This window comes from Carassius auratus, chromosome 29 (assembly GCF_003368295.1).
Source record: "Carassius auratus strain Wakin chromosome 29, ASM336829v1, whole genome shotgun sequence".
In the NCBI taxonomy this organism is placed as follows: Eukaryota; Metazoa; Chordata; class Actinopteri; order Cypriniformes; family Cyprinidae; genus Carassius; species Carassius auratus.
Genome location: NC_039271.1, coordinates 3,528,676 through 3,548,340, shown reverse-complemented (window position 1 = coordinate 3,548,340; position 19,665 = coordinate 3,528,676). Strand labels below are relative to the sequence as shown.

At 35.8% G+C, this 19,665-nt stretch overlaps 1 protein-coding gene across 2 annotated transcripts in view; it reads left to right on the top strand.

Moving 5' to 3' along the window:
• LOC113047874 (metabotropic glutamate receptor 8-like) overlaps positions 1-19,665 on the top strand; it is an 88,213-nt gene that overhangs the window by 385 nt on the left and 68,163 nt on the right. The window lies entirely within an intron of this gene.

Here is a 19,665-nt window from a genome sequence, read left to right as displayed (position 1 = left end):
GATGCATTGATGAATTTGAACAGAATTCCCGCTTCAAGCAACAAACTTGTTCCCATTAATGTTTTTAGTCCCAAACACTAATCAGCAGTGTGAGATTAATTGTGTGGTGCATGCACCGGTTCGAAAGAAGACAAGTCACTGAGTGTTTTATTGTGAACAGGTCTTGTAGAACAGAATAGTTCACCAAAAATGTTTTATTTACTTCCCTTCAGGCCATTCAAGATCTTAATGTGTTTTCTTCTTTATCAGATTTGGAGAAATAGGCTAGTATTCCATCATTTGCTCAGCAATGGATCCTCTGCAGTGAATGGGTGCCGTCAGAATGAGAGTCCAAACAGCTGATAATGTCACAATGATTCACAAGTAATCCACACCACTGGTGAAGTGAAAAGTTGTGTTTTTGTAAGAAACAAATCCATCATTAAGATGGTTCAAACTGTTGCTTCTGGTTAAAACACTAGTCCGTAATAAGGCAACCTACAGTAAAAAATAAAAAATAAAAAATCGCACCTGTATGCACAAGGATGAAGCGTAATTATGCTTTACAGACTCATGGTTTGAACTTAAAACTCTTTTAGTGATGAATTAATTGTAAAAAAAAAACATGAAGCTTTCGTTTCACAAGATGTTAACTTATAGAGAAGTGGTGTGGATTATTGTGATGTGTTTATCAGCTGTTTGGACTCTCATTCTGACGGCACCCATTCACTACAGAGGATCCATTGCTGAGCAAATGATGTAAAACTACATTTCTCCAAATCTGATAAAGATCACATCTTGGATTACTTGAGCGTAAGATAGTTCATTTTTGGATGAACTATTCCTCTAAGGCAGTTTTTGCATCAGTCTGGAGTAGCTGGCGATAATTACTAGAAGTCTGGTAGTGTGTAAATGATCCTCAGTTATTTTGTATATGATGCACAGTTTTTCTCTGTAACCAAAGTGGACAAGTGTGTAAAGCCTAGTGTTTTAAAATCTGTATTTGTTTATCTTTTATTCATTAAGGCAGGCTCGGGTTGGCAGTTCTCTGAGGATTAATAGCTCTTAAATGCTCAAGGATCTCGTGATCACATCCTGTTTTTTAATCCCACAGATCTGTCACAAACATCCCATTTTTTCATTCTTATCTTCCAGCCTGTCATCCATAACCTCAGGTCTGTTATTTGCACATCTCCAAAGGCCCGTTCTCTTAATACAAATGCATTTGTGCGACAGCATGCAGCAGCATTTCCATGCATCCACTCACATAAGCAGGGAAGCATATTGTTATTCTTATCTTGCACATTTTTATCTGCTCGGCGTGTACATAAATTGAATCCATTTAATTAATTCTCACTTGTTAAACTAAGGATAAATGGGGATTATGTTGGTAACGTACTGTAGTGTTTCTGAACGTACCGGATACCCTGGGGACTGTCTGCTCTTTCACGTATTGACCGAAATGTCATGGATGTTCTTGATTTTGTAGGGGTTTGGGAGTCGAAGTGCTCTCGGTTGAGTGTCCAGCTGTCTTCTGTCTGTTCACTGGATGTTGACATTGCTCATAGAGGGCAAAGGCGATGTAGACCGACCGCTGGGAGCCAAGTGTTTGTTGTCCACGCAGCAATGAGAGACTTAGTCTTAGAAAAAGTACACGAGATGAAGGGAAATCTTGATTTTAGCATGTGGTATTTCAGCATAAATCTGCATCTTATTCACTCACTAACCGCCTGAACAGGTGTTACATGCAGTCCCTTCAGGATCTCAGGAAAACGCTACTCCATTTGTGACAACTTGCATTTTCTGTCTTTTCTGTCTAGTCCGCTAACCACATCTTCTACAGGAATAATGGTGCTAACCGCTAGCAAATATGACCTGAGGCTGAAGTAAAGTATGGAATATGGGTGAGAGGAGGACGTGGATGGACAGAAATTATAATGGTAGGCTTTAACACAGTCCCTCCTCCTCTAAAGCCCCTCTATGCAACACCCCCCCCCCCCCTTCACCCTACGTGACAGAATTATAGCTATTACTAGAGACCCTGCTGCTCCGCAAATGCAAATATCACACAGCTGTACTAATCGCACTGTTTAATTGTGCATTACAAATTCATGAGTGATTGAACACATTTGTGTAATAACATCCACTTTAGCATCCTCCGGACTCCAGTGTTTACCATCACACGTAGCTACTGTAGCTGCTTAAGAGACTCGCTGCTCCTCATTTAAAGTAGTTAACCACAGTCTAGCCAGAAGCTGTGCTTTTGAATATGCACGGGTTTGTAGTACCCATTACTTTATTTTTTGTGGGAAAACCATAGTAAAATCAAAATTAACCATAGTCTTACTACAGTATGATTTTACAACAGTAACCATCAATTAATAGTTTTTGATGTAAAACAATAGTAAATGCAAAAGTACCCATGATTTTACTACGGAGTTTAGATTTTTTGCTGTAAAACTGGTTCAAGTCTTCCAGCTGTAAAGTGAGAGGTGGATTACACCGAGAGGAAAGAATTGAACAGGCATGCAATTAGCTGCTAAACGAATGTCATACAACAAGCGAATGAAAAGTCAATAGCTTTGCATCATTCATGCCCTCGTTGTAGTTTCCGCTATTGGCCAAGATGATTGAGATCTTCCCCTTTGCTTGTCACTACTTCAGGAAATCAACCTTTTGGGGTTATAAACATTAACCCCAGTTTATCCTGTGAAACTTTGAGTTTAATTAAAGGCCATTTTTTACTCTTGTGCATGGCTCTATTCACTTTCTGAAAGTGAATAGATGTCATGACCTAGCGGTTATAATGCATGCTTTCATGCATTGAGCTGTAGTGCTGATAAAAGCTGCTCAGACTCTTCAAGTTAAATGGTTTCATTGGGGTTTTGAACCTTCTTGGCTTATCTGGCACACCAGCTAAATTAGATGAAATAAACAGTTTTATAATTTCTACAAAAAAGTCCATTGTATATATTGTAAGTAGAAGCGATGTGTATAGCAAAGATTGCACAGAAGTCACTTTCAAACCCTTCTGGTGCATGCAAAGACCATGATGAATCGCCAAACTAGATGTTCATCATAAAATCATAAAGCATAAAACTGAACGATATACAGCACAGTAGTTTTTTTTATAGATCCCATAAAATGTACACAGACCTGTTTTTTTACTGAAATGCATAAATTCAATGGCGCTTTGAACTCCTGAAGAGGGTTATGTCTGACTCAGGATCTGAGTAACAAGAAAACTACACAAAGAAGCACTGAAAAAATTGGACAAAAACTGGGTTCAACCCAGCATTTAAAAAAAAAAAAAAAAAAAAACATTTTTAGAGTGCAGTAAAAGAACAACAGCCTTAATTCCCCAGAGGGGTAATGTGTTTCCATGCACAGTGCTATGTTTTTATTTAATACTATCGGTTAAGTTTAAGGGTAGGGTTTTGTCGAAGGTGGTACGTTATTTTCAAATACAAGAAAATTTTAGTGCCACACACACTGAGCATGTCATTACTGAACTGCTGCGATACATACAACAAGCAATCTGAAAATTGCCAATTCTTGGAAATTTCACTTGCTGTAAAAGTACAAGAAGCAACTTAATATTATTTTGCAGAAATGTTTTTTACGTTTAACGTTTTTTCCAATGGGGCTGGGTTGAGTAATTTGAGGAACTGAGGCTCTCAAAGCTGTAGGTAAGATATTTTTCCATACACCGAAAACAAATTGGAGTGAAATTGCTAGTCAATTTCAGAAATAATTGCAAAGAAATTGCAAGTAATGAACTGAATTAAGCATGAAATTTAGAAAAGATGAATTTGTGTACTAAAATACTTCAATGATAATTTTTATAACTTACCTTTCAGTGTACATTTGCTTCCCTGTGACTGACTGCTTATCCATAAACTTATTTCCTAATTTTGTCAGCATGCTAATGTTTACACATTGCGTTTCTTTGTCCAGGTAGGTGACAGTTTATAATTCCAGCCTTCTACGTTTCATAAAAGTCTTTTACCCATGTAAATTCACATTATTAAGCTTTGAAACAGCTGCCAGGATGGGGTTAGTGAGCACAGTTCTCTGAGGAGCAAGTAGCAATAGATGCTAATATACATTAGCCTTAATTGCCATGCCAATGGGCCATAGATAATTGCATTTAAGTCTGTCATTTCCCAATAGTTCTAGAAAAGGTGTGTGAAATGGCCATTTGAGCAGCTAGGCTTTTGTTCTTCAAGTCCACGATACACTTCATATGCGCAGAATAAGCAATGTTATCACACAGTTTTCACAAAATACTGTGACTGGACTAAAAGATGAGCTAGAGACATTGAGATTGACAGAGATGTTTTCCATCTTTCTGCTCTTTTCTCTTTGTCCAATGTGTTAGGGTTAGGTTAGTATATCCACTCACATCTGAACTAGCCATCCTCAGTAACCATCTCAGCTGTATGCGTCTATGCTAGCACTAATGAGCCCATTGCTAAAGACATTATATGCTTCCAAGGAAGCCAAACTCTGTCTATAGATTAAACGCATGCTTCTGTTATTTCGGGGTTGTGACCTGCACAGATGGCTGCCAAGTGATGTCTAGTGAATGCTACGGGGGGAACGGATGGTGCAAACTGCAAAGCACAACCCATATAGTGTTTTTAATGTTATAGATGGGGACATTTCGATGCGGTTCGATCTGTAGAAGTAGAAATATTTCCTGAAGTGTAAAACTAAAGAAGTTATTCTTTTTCAAACCACTTGCAGTAATATGCAAGATTAATATGGAAATGTATTTTCAAAACACATTGGATGTTAATATGTTAGATGTTAGTATTTTGGTTTATATGTGAAGTGGAGACATGTCAAAATATGAGGCTATGAGGAATAAATTATTTTTGAATTTGCAAAAACGTGTTTCAGCACATAGGTCTTTATCAAGATTGCAAATGAAGAAAACTTGTTAAATTAAATTAAAATTAAATTCAACTAAAAAAATCTTTCCGCCCTCACAGAAAACCTTTAAACTTTGAATGTAAACTTGCAATCAACCAATCAGAGCATTAGTACAAATCACATGACATAAAGTACGTGACGCAATTTGGTTTAAACACTGCAGAAAAAGTTTCTTAATCTGTATTTTTGACTAGTTTCTTTGTATAAATGTCTAAACATTAAATTAAGATACATTTAATTACATTAAGATACATTTGCTTGAGAAGCAATATTAAGATATTAAGTCCCATTTTCTTCCCCCCCAAAAAAAGAAAGTGACAGTTTAAATAAGATGGGGTCAGAAAAAAAAAAAACCTTAATTCATCATTCTATTCTTACTCAAGTAAAGCTGTGTAAAGTGTAAAGATACATAGTTTTGATGTATTTTTCAATTTTCTTGTGGACTCTTGCTTCACAATTGTAAATGCATCTTTATTTAACAATGTTATATACAGTTTTGCACTGAAAACAATACAAAAATACTGATGACAATTTTTTGCAGTGTACAGTATATGAGGTATTTTTCCTACTAATCAACTACTTACTAAAGCACAGTTTTGTAATGTATTGCTGGAGTATCATAACTGTCCCTTGGGTGACTTTAGCTATCAAGATGTGTTACTGTAGCTCATCATCATTATCAGCTCTCAAAAGTAAGAGACTCAACAACAGGACATCAAACTAATTTGCTGATAGTTTCATTTGCTCATTTTATTTCTATAGGCATCTCTACAGACAAAAGTTCGAGGAGATGAGGTGACAAACATCATAATATGGACAATTTATAAAAGTTACGAAGGATTCAGGATGCAGTTTTTAATGCACTTCCTAAACTTATTGATTTATGCAATTCCTCACTACTCTCAAACAAAAGTGTATGAAGACATTTTAATAGATTTGAAATGTGGTATCATTCTGATTCATTGAAGTAACCAGTCTAAAAGAATCGATTCACATAAACCAGAATTTTTGCTAACAAGATCTTAAAGCTTTCATGTAATGCATTATAAAATGTACATTGTTTTGCATTATATCTTTTCAGAAATAATTGTAACGAAAGTTAAATGCATTATTGTGTTTGCATATTCCTTGTTAAAATCTGAAATTAGTTGTTTTTCATGTTTTAATGTGATTTATGTTCTAAAAGTGTTATGTATTGTGGCTATGAGACAGTGCATTAAGGTTCATAATTAATGCATTAAAATACTTTTACAATGCATTACATTTAAAGGCTTCAAGTAAAGTTTTTTTTTTTTTTCTTACACTGATAGTATAATTATGATATGCATAAACATTTGATTAAATATCACTTTTCATTGTGCTAATTTGCTGGAAGGCAAAAATGTTTTTAATGTATCTTAATGATGCATTTGAAAAAAATAAGGCATCAGAAAACATTTAATGCATTAAGTTATATGAAAAAATCAGTTTTTTCTATCTGTATCACTCGGCTCTGTATCATGTTTAAACTTATACAGTACATTAAACTTTTCTGCCTTCAGGAACATGAAGATAAATCTCTCTCAGGCAGTTTTAATTCCACAGTCCACTTACTGACAACACAGCAGAATATGTGTGGGTGCATCTTCCTAAAAAGAATTCCTAAAAGTGCTTTTACCGTCTGCAAATTTCCGCTTCACTTGCTTTTATTTCTACTTTAAGCCTGGCGGAAAACATCTTTAGAGGGAGGTCAGGAGTATCACGGTTGAAATAAATTGCAAAACCAATACTGGCGTTATTATGTGCAGAAACACAAGAGCGTAGAAGTGCTTCTAAATGGAAAAGCCTCGAGAACTCATATAAAGATGAAGACTTCAAGAGAAGCACTAGAATGACGACTGGTGTGACAACACTTTTTCTTTAAAGAGAGAAACAGCTGTGAGAGCTCGGCATGCTTTCGGTGTGAAGAAGATAAAGGCGGTTAGGTGCTCTGTTATGAAGTTTTAGTTGGGTGTTTTGGACACTCATTAGCTGGGAATTGTCATTTCAGCCATGTTACTTTTTCTCAAAGTCACCCTGTCCGACTGAAGTCTGTCAGTGCGCATTGGTTAGTGGATATACGATTAGGCTGAAGCAGCAGAACATCCATACTTTCTTGCCTTCATTGATGTCTGCAGATTGACTACAGCCATTGATCCCGCCGCAAGTGGACTCTGTTCTCCTTAATAAGCTTGGACAACTTTACTGTTTAGGAAAGACAAATGCCACAGAAGCTTCCCACCTGCCAGGCCGGATGAGCCGAACCCAGACCTGCTCGGAAACGGCAGCTGGCGGCTGGTAATGAATCAAGGCCCGGCCAGCTGTGTGATAGATGTAACTGTCGACCAGCGCTGATTAGCAGAGTCTGGACACTAGAGGAATACAGCTGTGTGTGTGTGTGTGTTACAGAACGGAACTTAGGCTGCTTGTCATTTGTGTTTTCTCTCGCCGCCTTCTTAGGCATTGTCTTTTAACATTTTCATTTTTGCTAATATAGATGTTTACTGATAAATTGAAGTCAACATGAAATGTGTTTTCAACCCGTTTTACTTGCATAGTGTGACACTTTTAGAAGTAAAAACAGAATATTCAATTAGAAAAAGAGGTAGGGCTTAAATTGACAATTGGCAAATGATTGGATGATGAGAAATGAAGAGAGGCGTTGAAAATATGAGGGTTTGATGATGTCAGCAGAAAAGAACATTTGTTTCAGAGGCGGAACGAGTCATTTGGATGTTAAATTGTCACAGTATAGAAATTATAGAATAGAAAACCGTACAGCATTGTCACAATTAAATGTGTATGAAGTAATATATAACAAATCTGAATAGCCAGATTTTTTTTCTTTTTTTCAAAACCATATTATTGCTCTTTATATAAAGTTAGATACATAATTATGTCCAAATTAAGGGTGATATATATGTATATATATCTATAGATATAGATATAGATATATAGATATAGCAAGGTTATTATAGATAACTAATCAAAACTAATATCAAAACAATTAAGAAAAACATTTTTTCTTTTGAAATTATATATTTTTCTTAATTTTGGAGTGCAAGTTCCATGAACTAAAATATCACAAACTTACGATCATTTTTAGATTTTTTTTAAGACATGCAACTGGATCCATCCCTGCTGGAGTGCACAGCCATCGGTCCACAGGGGAAGTTGCTGTCCTGTGCTTCCCGTCATGAGTTTTTTATTTTTTTACTTTGATGGAAACCTTAGACCGACCTTCTCACTCTTTAAAACTCCAGAGAAGTCTTGACATGACAAGAGCTGTCCTGACATCTGACAAAAGTTCAGCGATTTCAAACAAAAACAGCCCTCGTAAGGGGTCAAGCCAGTTTACAATCTTGATGAATCAGTAATATAAAAAAATAATTTTATAAATGACATTCGATATAGATATGAATGTTTTATTATACAGATACGATGCATTGAAGATTACTTAATAATTCAATAAAAACCCAGATGTTTTTTCAGTTGGAACAAGATCTTTAATGCAATTTCTGTAGGAATAAAACAAATAAGGTCAATTTTGATTTCATGTTGACTTAAGGGAAGACTGGGACTCTCATTAAGAATTTAAAATGTGTGCACTCTTTTCCCTTTCTTTCTCAGTTCTTCAAATGAAGCCATTTTGGCCCCGTCCGTGCTTGACAAGCAATTAATTCACCCACCACAAAACAGCAAAAAACCATTGATTTAAAAAGTTTCATCACCCCCATCATCTTATTTCTCACACAGAAATGTTTTATTATTTGGCCGCCGGATATGAATTTATGTGGGGTTTAGGGATGCCTTTCTCTTTCTCTCTCTCTCTCTCTCTCTCTCTCTCTCTTTTACTAGCCGGTATCAATATCAACAAGGATTAATAGCGTCTATATTTCTGACATACTGTATATAATAATAACATTTAGTTATAACAAACAGTATGAACAAATTTGCTGAATTTAAAACCGAAGTAATTTTATATTTAATTTACAAAACATTATTTACACAAAAAATAATTAAAAAGTGATTTATTTATTTATTTGGTATATAAATGATTTCAATGCAATACTTAAATTGTAGGCAATATATATTTGTTAAGATTCTTTATTCATATTTTACAAATCAAGTCATCAATATAAATACATTTATAATTAAATAATATTTAAATATCTTTATAAAATTTTGACTATTATTATACGATGGAATCTATAAATTTCGTGAAATTGTATAGATTTTTAGATGCGGATATAAATTATTAGTTGGGAAATGTATAATTAAATGATATTTAAATAGTATTATTGAATTATTATACAGTAATGTACATGACATAAATAACACACACATACACACACACATATATACATATGCAAATATATATTTAATGCAACTTGATTTGATTTAATTGAATTAAAATTGTAATATAGAAACGTTCTCAATATGAACTGCATGCTACTACTTTTGTATACTGTACTTATATATGTGCAGTGTGTTGTATTCCACTCCCAATAACATGGTTTTACGTGCTCCCTAAAGTAAAAATTGTCAGGTTTTATGATGTTTTTAATAATGTTTCTCATATAGCCTTATGCATGCCGCATGCCTCAGAGGCTGCAATATAAAGCTCGGCGCATGTATCTTTAAAAGAGCACCGGTCGTGTTTTGGCTCTGGGGGTATTGCACACTATTACCAACCGTCTAGTAGTCAGAAAGGTGAATCTTGTCAGATTAACTTCAATTGAGGCTCTGGGTGGGGTTTGCAGGGATATGCAATTAGCCCTGGATCAAGGTCCCAAATTGACATGGTGGTCCAATCACCCCTCGCAGATGCGTAATTTCATGACGGAAATTGGTTAATTAGGCCCTCCCATTTCCACATGTTCCCGCAAGAGTGTGTCTGATTGAGTCGGTTTACCGTAGTTTCACCCAGACATCTGCCACGGCTCGCTCTAACTGTTCCTCTGTGTGCGCAGCAAAGCAAATCCATCTCATCTCAGCAAGAGAGCAGCAGCGTCTCACCATATGTGAGAATACTGCAGAGTTAAAGATCGCTGTGTAAAGCTCTTATCCTACATGCAGTATATTATTCGCAGTAGGCGAATCTATTAAATTTTAACTACATTATGATATGCAGTCTATATGAAGGTGAAAATTCAACAGGTTTATACAATAAATATATAGTATATATATATAGAGAGAGATTATTATTGTATTAATCTAAGTACATTTTAAGTGACATGCAGCCAAGTGTATGTAGCCCAGTCAATGCAAGTCTAAGGGATTTTTGGCTCATTTCAGTCAAAGAACATAAAACAGCAAGCCTTTTCTAAACAATTTAGAGCTAGGCTGAAACACAAATGTTTAGCAAACAGAGCCATCACCAATTTCCCCAAATGCTGTCTCGACTCACAGCTTTTGGATGATTGTGTGTTCGTTGCCAGTGAAGAGACCTCCCCCGTTGTCTGTATTTTAGCTCCATATCTCACTTGTTGTCTCTCAGTCACCCAGAGACCCTCTAAACGATGGGCTTCGGCTTTCAGCAGAGGCGATATCAAATTGACACACGAATCGAGACCCTCTCAAAGCACACGGTGGAAGTGAATAAGTGGCGGATGTAGGGTCAGACCTCTCAGCCGGTCGCTGTTGTTAACAACAAAAATGCTGTGACATTTTGTTCTCCCAGCAGAATGCTGAACGCCAGCCAAAGCCTGATTTGTTCGTGATTGGCAGTCAAACACCTGGTCAGATGCATGCGTGCTGTACTATTGCTCATTGTGTTGCGTTCTGGCGTGCTGTGATATCTTCTACCGTAATATTGGCATTCCACCAGCTGAATTACAATCGAGTGAAGAGTTTCGCCTCAGCACCGGCTTTCCCAAGAGGCCTGGCTTTCATTGATTCTTGTTAGTCAGACGGAGCTTAAAGCGAGTCTGACCGCTGCAGGGACACAATCAGTCTGGAGACCTTGTGTTTGGGCGACCTGCAATCACTCGGATTGTCAAGTCTGGTTAAAGCCCTGGTGCTGATGAGCAGTGGATGATGAGTCAGACTGTTTGCATGATCAGAACCAGCTGTGCCATGCTGCATTGATAGTGCATAAAGAAAAAAGTTTGCAAAATTATACATTAAAGGGACCATCAAAATTAAAGGATGATTACTCACCCTTAAGTTCTTTCAAACCTGTATGAGTTTCTTTCTTCTGTTGAACACGGAAAAATATATGTTGAAGAATGCAAGAAGTTGATGGTCCTCACACTTCTCGAGTATTTATTTTTATTTTTATGGAAGTCATTGAGAACCAAAATTAATTCAAAGGGAAAACAACTGAGCATGATTAGTTGATGGTTATTTTCAGAAAATAAGACTAATATTTAGTAATTTAGCTTTTTTGTTGTTGTTGTTGTGATTTTCTTTCTTTTTTTATTTAAAACAAAAAGGTTTTGAAAATTTTTCAAAAAGATAAGGGAAAGAACTACAATCCCATAAAACATTACAAAAGGCATAATATGCACAAATATGTATAGGTATTTTGAGAGCATAGGAAGACCAACTTGATTAAATTGTTTGTTTGCATCATGGGAGTGGGCGGAGCCAAAGATCACTTTTGGAACCCTTTGCTCACCGTAACGCTCTGATTGGTGGAATATTCGATAAAGCATTATGGGTAATGTAGTTTTACCTGAAATCCGGAAGGCTCTGAATAAGTCTTTTGGATGACTTTTATAGTGCTTATTTCAGCTTGAACATCTGTAGTTATTCCCATTTGTTGTGTAGAAAAGAGCAGCGTGAACATTCTGCCGGGTAACTACTTTTATGTTTCACAGAAAAATAAAACAATTTTGTCACAAATTTCCCTTTTAAACTATGACTATCCTTGCGCTTTTAAATAAAATTTGAAATTAAATGGCCAATTTATTGTTTTCTTTTACGTTAAATCAATGTTTATTTTCTATTTATGGTAATGAAGTGCCATCACTTCTCTGACAGGCACCAGATCGCAAAGCTCCTCTCGTTCTCACAATCGCTTTCAGCTAATTTTCACAGCACAGAGAAGACAGCATGCCTGGAGAATCTCATTTGCGCTAATACAGTCATGTTGGAGACACGGCAGAAAAATGACAGAAAGGGCATCAGCTGTTTCTCAAAAGCAACATCTTTATCTATACGAGTGCCGCCCCTCCCGGCAGGCTTCCCCTTCCCATTCATCCCGTGTTTCCTGAGAGCACACTTGACTGATGGCCTGCCAGCGCTGGTTTGTAATTACTCCACATCTACAAGAGCTACTTCATTCCACAAACTGAACGGACTCGATAGGTGAGTCAATGCTAATGCACAAGTGAGAATATTTTTTTGTATGCACATCCAGGCTCATGTATTCAAACAGATGACATGTGCAACAGCAAATGCAGTCTGGCACTTTCATATCATACGTTTTATCGTGTAGTCCTCTTATAATGTTAGTCATGGTGTCTTGCACCAAAAACATTTCATTTTGCATGACTGTTACCATCCTCTCTTTGCCCCTTAATAATTAAACAGGTATTTTTGTTACTATATCTTTAAGACTAACACTCGGCATAGAGTACATCATGGCATGTTTAACTTTAATGACATTAAACGTCACTGATGTGACTAAACAAATTCAGTTGAGGGTTTATTTGAGACTTTTGCAGGCTGGTGATTTCTGACCGGGAACTTCACAAGTGTGACAATCAGTGTTAATTTTGACACGAAATTTTAATTTAGTTTTAGTCTTAGTCTTTTGACTATAATTCTTTTTAGTTTTAGTCAAGTTTTAGTCATCTGATTTGTTTTAATTTTAGTCTTATTTTAGTCGACTAAAATTGCTTGGTATTTTAGTCGACTAAAATTGCTTGGTATTTTAGTCGACTAAAATAAGACTAAAATCAATAACAGATTTACTAGACAATTTTTTACAACTGGTATAGGAAACAAACTTAACCAAAATATATAAAACACAAATTCAACTTTATTTCAACACAACTGTGTCTTTATTTCGATTCAAAAGCTTTTATGCAGCAACAAACACTGTCATGATAATGTAAACAATAATTAGCTGCCAATTGACCATCAATAAAAGAAAAATAAAGTTAGGTCCAGGACTTTAAAGTTTACAGCTTATTTGAACAATAAGTGCATACATTTAAAGTAAATATTTATTAAGTTGGCAGCTAGGTGGATAAAAAAAGTAACAAGATTTTATAAGGTATTCATTTGTCTAGCAATATTGTATGTTTTAAATACTACAATATTGCTAGATTTGTATGTATAATGATAGGATGTGAACATTCATGTTTCACATGACTAATATAGAAATATTTGTGATATTGTCAACAAGTAGAACATTATAAAATATACTAAACATTAGTATTAATCAAATGTATTTATCATGATATTACGTATTAGTATTGTGCTCGCATCTAATTTGAAGAAGGGGCTATTTTACAGTACTTTTCAGTTCGTAATATTTAATGCTACAACATCTACGCACTGCACTATTCCAATTTTGCTTAGCTCAATAAACAAAAGAACATCGTTGTGAAATTACATTTGAGAAAATGTCCGGGTGGCTCGTCTGTAAATGTCTTTTCAAATTGGTTGTGTTCTTGCCACGAATGAGCGCTCTGCGTGCTTTACACTTTGTTTTGTTTTGTTCGTCGTTAAACGTGAAGTGAGCTGTGGACATTTTGTCGCTCTTTTAGACAGTAGGGACTTTAAGCAACAGCTGCGAATGGAACGGCTACAGCGACCGGAAGTTTGCCGTCACACCGCTGTAGCCAAGAACGTAAAAGTCACTAAGCAACGGTAAAACAGAACAGCGCAACGCAGCATTAATTCATTTATTGAGATCCAAAAAAATATATAATTTAAAAAAGCAAGAGAAGGATTGCTTTTGGCGTTAAATGACAATCTTTTGTCAGAAGAGGAGTTTTTAATATTGTATGATGTAAATAAGTCTAAAAACATAACATTTATTTACCTAACCTCTCACGTTGTAGCGACTCTGGCAAATCAGCTGTTCTCCCGTAGTAGACCGTTAAATTAGAACGTCACAAAGTAGCAGTTAAATTCGCGCAGGCGCAATACAACGCCAGAATGGCGTTGCCGTTCCACCAGAGGCTGTTGCTTAAAGTCACTATCACCTCTTCGAATGCCGACTTCCCGGGAGCTCATAAAAACTGAAAACCTTCGCTTCACGTCTCAATAAGTCAGGCTCTGATTGGTTCTCTTCTCTCATGCAGTCTGTTCTGTTTTGCCGGTTCTTTTGCTCATTCCTCGCATCTCTCCCGTCTGCTGATTTGATTTTCGTCACAGTCTATTTTCGTCTCGTCCTTTATTCGTTGACGATAATGTCAATCAATTTAGTCATAGTTTTAGTCTCCATCAGTGCCTTCTATTTTAGTTTTCGTTTCGTTTTCGTCAGCAAAAATATATTCGTGACGAAAATAATGACGAAAATATTTAGTCAACGAAATTAACACTGGTGACAATGTTGAGAAGAAATCCCCCAAAAGTACATCAATTATCAATTTTGGGGGAAGAAACTTGTTGTACCCTGTGTGAGAAAAGTCAGTGTGTTTCAGTCCAGTGCAAAAACATTAACTAGCATTTTCGGGAAAAGGAAAACCTCTCTGGGTTAAAATGGCCAGAACACAACATGAGGGCTAGGCCAATTTTACGGTGTTTTTTTTTTTCTTTTGAACTGCTAGTACTTTTAGTACTTTCACTTGTTTTACATGGAACAAACAATATATATAAAAAACATTATTATTAATTATTATTAATAATAATAATATTGAAAACATCAAATATGTGATTAATTGATTAAATTCCATAATAATAATAATAATGCATTATTTATTATTTTGTGCATTAGGCAGTTGAGAATTGATGAAAGTAGATGTAAAAATCATCAAATATTTGATTAATTGATTAAATTCCATTAATATTAACAATAATATCATAATAATAATCATAATAATCATAATAATAATGCATTAATTATTTATTATTTTGTGCATTAGGCAGTTGAGAATTGATAAAAGTGGATGTAAATGTTTAATTATCATGAAAACAATGTTTTATGGTGCTAAAATATTCTTAATTTTCTAAATTCAAAATCCAATTTTGTAATTTACCTTTTCCTAAATGCTGTGTCTCTCTCTATTTATATAAATCACATTTTTGTTCCTTTTAAAATAAGAAAGTTATACGAGTTTGGAATGACAACACGATGAGTAAAAAATATAAAACAAATGTATTTTCTTTTAGGTGACCAATCAATTAAAATTTTGATTAATTTCTCACACAAAACCATTTTTTTTGGCTTCGACACAAACTATCATATCATGTTTGATGGAGTAGATGATAAAAGTTTCAGTTTTGGTGAGCCACGGTGAAATAAATGAACAGACAAACAAACATAAATCAATAAAAAAATAATAATAATATAAAAAAAAAAATAATAATAATAATAAAAAATGTTTTACCCAATTGTGAGACATTGAAAACTATCACTTAATTTTATATATTTTTTAATTCATTTATTTAAAAAGACAACTGTTTAAATCTGATGTAATTTTACTTCTTGGGTATCTTGATTTAAATAATGTTTAGTTAAAAATAAATAAATAAATAAAAAAAAGCCCAAAATACTTGTTTAGAAAATGATTTGTTTGCATCAGTGCTTTATGTATTAGTCAGTATTTATTTGCAAAAACAGTATTATCTTGTGTAACCTAGAAGCAGTGGAGGGAGAATGACACTTACAAACGCAGCTCATGCGTGAACACTGGCATCAGTCAGATATCAGATTGAGCTTATTAACTAAGATTATATTTAGATCTGATTCACAGAGTATGTGGATTCCCGAGGCGCTGCCATCTCGTGTCTGCTCTGACTCAGTCATCCTGTGATATGAGCGCGAGAGGATGCAGGACACGACAGACGCCCAGAGAATTGATTTATTCTGCGGCGGAGTCCCTCAGAATGAGTTTCCTGATGAAACCAGCGATGTTAATAATGTATTCCTACATTGTCAATCAGTCTCTGTATTCCCACCCACGCTGGATTCACTCCTCATGGAGCGTTTCAGCGGTTCTCCGTGTCCAGCAGGATCCCGATGACCGTGGCTGGATTGTAAATGAACAGCGAGAATGAGTCAAAGAAAAGTTTCGATGTTCTTTCGTAGTTCAGGAGACATTTGTTTCAGTTAAGTATCAACCTGACTCAGATACTTCTAGAAATCCTTTACAGAATTTAAAGAAGTGAGAGTAGAGGTTCAAAATAAACAAGAACAACTCATATTTGTTCTTGGGAGAATCTGATGAGAGGTTTGTAATGAGAATAAGACTTTTTTTCAGACTTTAGCATCTCCATTTGCTATCCCTTTTAGCTCTTTGTTGTCTAGCGGAGAGTTTAAAACCGATTCATCACTTTTACTTTTCTCTCTTTCCAGTTGTTCTGAGGCTATATATGGAAAGGATTTAGAGACAGAGAATTTATTTATTTATTTTTGTGAGATTCAGAATATTGTACCAGCTTTTTGTCTTTAATAAGAACTGAATTTCAGTTTTTAGCATTGCATCCTCCTTTTAGAAATATTTGTATCTTTAGCCACAAAAACGGTCTATCTTCCCTCCATCTCTATTAGAGGACAGGGCAAGCTGTGTCCATGCCTGCATTCCTCCACTCCTCCTTCAAGTTTAATAGAAACATTTAAGTGACATGCAAAGCGTTTCCCCTTCGTTGAGTTGCTTGTAATGTATTTCTTTCACACATCTGAGGGTCATGTGGATGCAGGACTAATCATGTTTTTGCCAAAACTGACTCGCTGTCGTTAGTGAAGTAGTGACTTGTAGTGAAATCAGATGGGTTGCCAGATCTTCAGATTCAGTGATACTAGCAAACTTGGAGAATCTGTTATACTTTCTTTCTTCTGTGGATGACAAAAACTTTCCAATAAAGGTCCAGTACGGCTTTAGAGCACTTTAAATATAGTGCTCAAGTCACATGGATGACTTTTATAGCACTTTAATGGTGCATTGTCCTTTTTGGAGCCTAAAAGTGTTTGTCCTCATTTATTATTATTATTATTTATGGAAATTGCATCTGGGACATTATGCTAAATGTCTAAATATTTCTTTAAAGTCTGTGAGGTTAAGTTCCCTATTGGGCTCAAATGAAAATGCAAGCTCAATAATCAGGTCTGAAGACCCTCTTGTTTGGGGCGAGACCAAAAAGCACAGGACTTTGTCACTGGTTTCAGGTGTTTCATCTCTATGTCATGCCTGGAGTGCAAGACATGAGCCGAGCACAGCCAGAGAAATGACAAGACCTTATTGCCCGATTTTCTCCTCATCTCATGCCGTGATGTGATGTGTGAGTCAGACCATTATCTCTGTCTGCTCGGCTCTTGCGCCTTTTAGAAAGTTTCCTCTCTCGCTGCAGGTAGCAGCAATTTTTTTTTGAATAGACTACAACACTCCCCTCTTTATGGGTTCAAGATACCCATATTTACTGTTCTCTTCTCTGTTGATTTACTTATGTGTCAGCCATCATTGAAGCAGCAACTGAGGTGATGTGTTGTTCAGATGGATGGCACCCGGAGGATAAGTGTGATATACGAGTGTGCTGGTCAGGAAATGGGCAAATGACTCCATCATACATGACAGAATGTTATGATGAGCTCGATGTTGCAATGTTGCTTGGCTTCATTTTAAGGGTTGGGGAAAATTAAATCTAGATTTTATTGGCTCTCTGACCTTTTAAGTGGATCTTTTTAATGTCTTAATGAGCTAAACAACCAAAAGCGGTCTCTGCAAAAAGCCTCTGCACAGTCAAACAGATTTGTGTGTTAGTCTTTGTGTACCAAAACACAACAGATATCATTTTAAGGCGTCATAAGCATACTGTGATCTCGACGGCTGTTCCAAAAGTTAGGAGTCTCTTCAGATATCTAATTTTGGCCAAAATAAAAAACATTGCATGTGTTCTTTGTGGTAAAAGCAATACCAGAATGCATTGCACCAAAGCTCAGTTGAAAAAACTCCATCCAAGATGGCAGATGAAGTCAGAGAAATGTTCATATGTATAGATATCCAGATAGATGGATGGATGGATGGAAGGAGAGAGAGACAGATTGATGGATGGATGGATGGATAGCAGCTATCTGTGTAGACGGGTAGTCGGTCCACTAGGTTTTGGAACGTTGACTTATTATTGACATATTACCGCGCTTAAACTCTGTCTGATTTCAGATCAGTGATTGTGATCCACTGTGAAGCTGGCTTCTGTTGGACCTGAGTGTCATTAAAATAGTTTCAGTGGTCAAAACTGTAGAAACCTGCAACATCAAACATTTACACTTTACACAGTTTGTCATCAATTAGAAATGTCATTCAATCACCCGTTGGTTCATAGTCGAATTAGAGTCACTTTTAACATTCCCATTGGTTAAACAGTTTGAGTTCCATCTTCTTGTCATTTCAAGAAGTCCAGTAATTGTCTGGTTAAGTATGTGGTCCATTGCTCTGATTGGCTCCTGTACTCTGGATGTTGGAGCTTTGCAGTAATATTGCTGTCGTAATGAGCTTGAGAGGCTTTGTAGAAGAACCTTGGAGTCATAATTGGGGTGGGGGCATCATCTTTTATTTCACCACTACATACTGCACTGGCCTCATTAATGATGGTGTTGTCAATTAAAGAAAACATCTCTGTAACCTTTGGCACCTTGCAAATCAACAAGGCCTTGTGTCTCTCCCAGCAATGCTAAAAACTCACAGTGATCTTTAAATGAATTGTTCTGTCCTCTTGGAAATATGCATGATTGGGACTGCTAAAATCAGCCTTCACATATTACATATGTATTTATATATTTTTTTCTACTCTGTTTTATAACACTACTGATATCCTATGCACCTAACACTTTTTGTGCAATATTTTTCTATTTATTGTAACTGATTGTTTCATGTAAAAAGACTGATAGCCCTTATACTGGAATATTATTAGTTCCCTAAGCCAAAAGAGTCTCAATAAAGATAAATGCACACACTACATTCACATATGCACACATAGGATTCATACATGCACACGCATAATTCATAAATACACACACAGGATACACAAATGCGCACAAAATTCACAAATGCACACACAATTTAAAAAGCGCAGAAGATTCACAAATGCATACAAAATTCAGAAATACACACACAATTCAGAAATGCAACTTGGAGTGCGTTCTTGTGATTGGCTAAAAGAAGGGAGATATCTGATTGGTTGCTGATCATTCCCTGCATAAATGCAGTGAAGTTCACAGTTTGTAAATCAAGGTATATTTGCGTGTGCATCAAAAATACATTTGTGAATCTTGTCCTGTGCATTTGTGAATCTTGAGTGCATTTGTAAATATTGTTTGCATTTCTGAATTGTGTGTGTATTTCTGAATTTTGTATGCATTTGTGAATCTTCTGTGCTTTTTAAATTTTGTGTTTGCATATGTAAATTTTGTGTGTATTTGTGTATCCTGTGTGTGTATTTATGAATCCTATGTGTGCATATGTGAATGGTGTGTGCATTTATCTTTATTGAGACTCTTTTGGCTCCATAGTTCCCTGTCATGCAAATGTAATTTAATTTAATTCAATTGTATTGAATTGTATTGTGTTGTCAGTTCCCTAAAGGCATTATCCTCTAAGTAGTGTTTGAGCT